Source organism: Manis pentadactyla, chromosome 2 (genome assembly GCF_030020395.1).
Source record: "Manis pentadactyla isolate mManPen7 chromosome 2, mManPen7.hap1, whole genome shotgun sequence".
NCBI classification, from domain to species: domain Eukaryota; kingdom Metazoa; phylum Chordata; class Mammalia; order Pholidota; family Manidae; genus Manis; species Manis pentadactyla.
In genome coordinates, this window is record NC_080020.1 from 149,926,411 (window position 1) to 149,932,410 (window position 6,000).

Here is a 6,000-nt window from a genome sequence, read left to right on the forward strand (position 1 = left end):
GTAAACTCTATGAAGAGACATTGAAGAAATACTGAATTGAGAGATTATTATATGTTTTTAGAGATGCAGAATATTGTAAATTAATGCATAAATCCAAAGCAATTCAAAAGCAATTCAAGTCAAAATAACTTTAGAAATTCACTGAGATGTGTTGAAATGCATGAAATTAGTGAACAAATGAAGGTCAAGAAAGAGTTGAAATGAACTGTAATAATAAGGGGTGGTTTACATTTCCAGATTTAAAGTATATCATAAAGCAAGAAAATATTAATAGTGCTTGTGTCTATGTGCCAGGATTTTGATTATTTTTTCCTTGTGCTTTTTGCATTTGCAAAATTTTATCCAAATTTCAGAAAAACCTTTTTAAAATGTGATATATATATATAAAATTCTGAATCTTTCTCAATCTGTGCCCTGCTCAAGGCCCCCATACCCCTCTTCCCTGTCCAGTTTACACATGTACACACACACACACTTGCCTCTCAGCCCCACCTTCATTCTAGACTTCATACTCCATCCTCAGGCCCACTCCCAGTCACATTTTCCAGAAAGTTCTCCCTGACCTCCTGATGCCCCATCCTCATTGCTCTTCCTAATATCACCTTAAAATAATGTGTAAGAAAACTGATGAACAATGAACATGCATAGATCAGAGATGGTATTTCACTGGATGGTATTTCACATATTTTACCTTATGCTGAAATTACCTCATTTCTTAATCAGATTGTTTTTAAGATCTGTGTCTTATTCATGCTTTAAATAAGAAAGGGAGGAAAAATAATTCTCCTGCTACCCTTCTAGGTCCTGTGGCTGAGATCCCCACAGGATCTTTTAATAATGAAAGATTAACAAGAGAAAAACAAACAGAAGTTGAATAGCATGCACATCTCCTGCATGCAGGGAGACAGCCAGGAATAGTAAAACTGGGTGAAATGGCCCAAGCCACCACCTTAAATATTATCTCCAGCTAAAGACAAAATAAAGATGTGGGAAAGAAGGGGAAGGCCCTTATGGGAGGTTAGGAAAAAAAGCATAGTAGGCAAAGGTAAGATTTAAGTAGGTGCCGTCTCCATTGGTGAGTGAGTCAGTCATCTTCTCTTCCTGGTAGAGAGAGGAGGATCCAGAGATCTCTCAGGAATGCATATGCACGTTACAAAAAGGCATCTTCTACTCTGTTCTCAGAGCTACTTCATAAAAACAATCAACACAAAATAATTCTGTGCCATAGAGACACATTTGGGGTGGCATATTCTGGTACCCTTCAGTCCTTCAACTCAAGACCAGTTTATTGATCTCAACTAAAAATACCTTTTAAACACAAATTCGTTATATTACTAGGAATGTTTGTAATTTTGTTCTTCAGTCAGATTTCAATTGATAGTCTGCTTGAAAATAGGCATAAAGAAACTTAAAACATAGTTTTTTCAAAGTGTTTATAAGTAGACCCTCTGTTGAGATCGCTAAGGCAGAATGGATTCCCTTAAGTGGCCTTTGCTAAATTTTTTGTTTTATTCTTCAAAGTACCATGTGTCTCCTGCCTGTTCTACTTATCTCTTGAATCAGTGATCAAAATCTCTTTCTGCCCTTTCTGATCATCAACGGTTTCCTTTTGAACTCCCTCAGTGGGTATCTCATGATTCTTCTTTCTCCTCTGCAATGTTTGCTTTTTGGTTTTATTTTTTATTTTTCTTTTTTAGAGAAAGGCATCTTATTAGTGAGCCCAGCAGTTTTAAGTCAAGCCAATGAAAAAAATCAACTCTCTTGTTCAGGAACAACTAGGAGTCAACACTTTTACCTCTTGACATGGGAATTCACACATGGTAATGGTGGTAAGGTTGTAAGCAAATCAGGGCTTCCTGGCCAGAAGAAACAAGGGTACATTACCAGCAGAATTTGCATTTTTTTAATGGTTCTATATATTCATGTATGTATTAGGCAGCAACATCAAACAAAGGGGAAGGAAGGAAGGAAACAAGGAAGGAAAGGAGGGAGGGAAAGAAAGAGAAAAAAAGAAAGAAAAGAAGAAGACAGGACGAGAACACTTCACTATGCACTGATAATTTCAGCTCATGGTCCCAGAAGGCCACTCCCATCAGCTACCCTCCTTTGAACCAGAGCAAAACAACACACTAAGTCACCACCATTATCAGAATTTGATTCATTACGAGAACCATCGTTGTGTAATGCTTTTCCTAAATCCATCTATGTGGAGTAATTTAAGTAGTAACAAGTTTTGTTTATCACTGGAAAAGTAACAAGGTCTGCTCACACAGCCTTCTCAGCTATGAATTTCCTCTCTCCAGTGAGAAGGTGCCTTGTACCCAGCTTGCACAGGGAGGGAACCCTTCACATGGGAGATTTATTTCCTGCATTCAGGGGGACAAAGGAGGGTCATGGTGTCCTTCAGGGCACAGCTGTTTCTCAAGTAACTTTAGTTCAAATTAATCACCATGCCAAAACCGGCATCCCTGGGGGTGGCATAGGCTGGTCCCCTTCAGTAGTCTTTAAACTAGGATTTAGAAACAAAAGAGAAAAATTTTCCTCTTTATTTGGGCAAGTCATATCTAGGAAGGCAAACCTTCAAGCCTTAAATCCCCAGTTGTCCCAGTCGGTGCCCAGATGGGCTGTGCTCACAGTCTGGCCATTCCCCTCAAGACAGATGAAGGTAGAGAGGCATGCATGCAGTCACCCCCTTACACCAAAGTGTGCCTGTGCCTGGCCCCCAGCTTTGTGGTTGCTTTTTCCTGTGAGAAAGTGTTGTGACTTGAAGCATCATTTGGACATCATGGAACCCAAACGTGCCCTTCCCCACCTGGGTATGTCCTCATGATCCCACCAGGCCCCCAGAAGGGACCCGTTGATGTCTGCTTCAAGCTACTATATTAGAAGCAGAAGCAGGGATCTGCCCTCATTCATTCACTTATTCCTGAAACTTGTGGGGAGGTGGTAGTGAGAGAGGGATAGAGAAGCATGCCACTATTGGTTCGACTTTAATTTCATCTTACTGACTATTGCAAGCATTTGTTTGGCTAGGTTACACCAAACAGATTCATGAAAAGTTGCTTCTTAGCCATTGAGCCATGTTGTGATTCAAACAATGTTCATCACAGGAGCCCCAAACCTGATACAGTCTTCCATCCCTTTTCCAGGGGGAAAACCTTAACAACATTACTCCAAAGAAAAATTTGCATTGCTTATGTTTGATATCAATCGGAAAGGAAGGCTGAGGGGAAAGACCAACATACTGAGGAGGCTCCACCTGTCAGAACTGCAAGAAACAGAAAGCCAACCTAAGCAAAAGAGAGGAAGATTTAACTCCCAAGCTTGAGAATCACAAGGGATTCAGGCATGGCAGGATCCAGGGTCTCCCACAATGTCTCCCAGGGTCCTGCTTGTTCTTTCTAGCTCTCTTTTATTCTCTGATTGTGCTTCTCTTGATAGCTTTTTGTTTTTGGCACAATTCCTTCTTGATTCTGACAATTTCTTAGATTGTAGAAAGAAAAATTGCTACTGGCAAATCTAATTCTGAGAGAGAGAGAGAGAGAGAGAAAGGATGAGGGAGAGATAGAAACTGTCCCCACTTATTCTATTTGAAAAGAATCTGAAAGATTCTGGCTCACCTAACCTGAGTCACAAGGCTATCTTCAAACTGTGCGCAGACCTTCCTGTTTCAGGATTGGCCAAGCCTGGGTCATGGGCCACAGGACCCACGCATACATGAAAGAGTTTCCAAAAGGAATCAGAAGAATAGGAAAATATATGGGTCAGACACAAAGAGTAGTCCCCCACAAGCCTGGGCCCTAGGAGCAAACTGAAATAGAAAGGAAACCATCACTTGAAGACATCATGGCATATTGAATTTTGGAGTCAGCAACCCTGGGTTCAAATACTACTGTGCATTTGGGCTAATGTATTTAATCTCTCTGAGGCTCATCTTAGGCACCTGCAGAACACACCTCAGAAGGGTGGTGTGAGGATTTGTACATTAAGCACTAGGCACAGAGCAGATGTTCAATGAAATGTTAATCCCTCTAGTCATCAGAAGGTCCATTTTCAGATACCAAGTGCAGTTTCCAAGTGCAGATACCAAGTGACACACTTACATGTTTGTAAAAGCACCTACATTCATTCAACTTTGTCGTGCTTTCTCCTGGTTACAAAGAATGTGCACCACCCCCAGTGTGGTACCCACTTGTACTGCTTTCCCATAGCCCATGCTGAATGTCAATTCTTTGTTCCTTTCCTGTAACAAAGCTTCCTTATATCCCGAGTCCAGCTCAGCTTAGCCATCCCTTTGTAACCCAGTCAATGAAAGTTTCCCCTGCAGGTGTGTAAGTGAAGTCATTGAGGACATTTTCATTTTAAGAAACTATTCTTTCTGATATTGCACACACTTAACTATGTTTCCATTTCATTTTCAAAATCTCTGTAGTAGTAAAGTGATGGAGGTGTTTGGGGAGCAACATAGCACTCCAGAATCCCTAAAATGTTACTAAACAGTCAGCCACCTATGTAGAAAGCCAGACCTAATTGAGACACAGTACTAAGTAACAGGCATCAAGGGCCATTCAAGTCAGTGACAAGCTTTTATTTGGGACATAGAATCAAAGGTTTTTGGTGCTCAGTGACATGCTGTTTCTAAAAACTTGAGCCCAGAATGGCATGTGACTATTAAAAGATCCTGTGTTAGAGCTAGAGGTAAATAAGATTATGATAAATACACAACTAAGATTACCTTCTGTTTTGTCTCATCAGCATAGTACAGAAATTCAAGAACCACACAGAGTCAGACAAATTTCAAGGCATTTTTATTATGGTAAAAGAGACATATCATAAGGTTTTCCATTTTTAAGTGTACAATTCTATGGCATGAAGCACTTTCACATTGTTACACAATCATCACCACCATCCCTCCCAGAATCTGTTCATCTTCCCCAGCTGAAACTCTGTCCCCAAACTTAGTTTAACAACAAAATGTCCATGCATGTAAAAAAAATACAGAGAATGATGTAAGGAACACAGACACACACCTACCACTCAGTTTCCCCAAATTACAGTGCAAACATATGCTTCAGCTCTCCTCCTACTTCTCCTTTTGTTTCCTTTTTTAAGAAATGAAACACTTATTGATACAACTAGGCACCCCCATGTGGCCCAGCCAGGCCTATTTCACTGTCTTCCAGCACCACTATGTTCACAATTGTATGACATTTCTGCCCAGCCATAAAGAGTATGTAGTGCTGTTTTGTAAGTTATTTTACTACGTACAGCTAGCATAAACATGGTGTGCATTCTTCTGACACTTTCCAGCAATATTGCTCTGAAGTTTACCCATGTTCATACATGCAGGTTGAACTCCTTCTTTTTAAACTGGAAATACTAGTTAATTTGGGGAATATACCACAGCTGATCTGTTCTCCAGTCCATGGATATGTTTAGTTTGCTTCCAGATTTTCACTATTACAATGCATCAGTAAGTACTTTACATGTGTGTCCCCGCTCTCCTACCCGAGGATTTCTGTAGGCTCTACTCAGACCGCCATGGGCATCTGCACACTGCAGCTATTGTCAAAGGCTCTCCCCAGGGACCTTACCCACTGCCCCATGACCTCACCAAAGTTGGCAGTTTCTTTAAACTGGCAAGTCTGATGGATCTAAAACAATACATACTTGCCTCATCACTAGAGAGATCGAGCTTTTTTGTGTGTCTGGGTGGCCTGGTGTCCTGCCCTGCTTTGGTTTTCCTGTTTATCATTTGCCCATTTTTCTATTTGTTACCATTTCCTCCTTGATATGCAGACTTTTTTTTCATATTTCAGATATCTATTCTCTGTTATCATGTATAGGTATCATCTTGAGGTCTCTGGCCTGGACTTTGAGTTTCTATATTGTATTTTGGAATAAAGAAGTTTTACATTTTAAGATGTAGATTTATCAAGATGTCTCATTTAGAAATGTCTCCTGATCATTTTTTTAAAATATGAAACTAGGAGTTTGGAG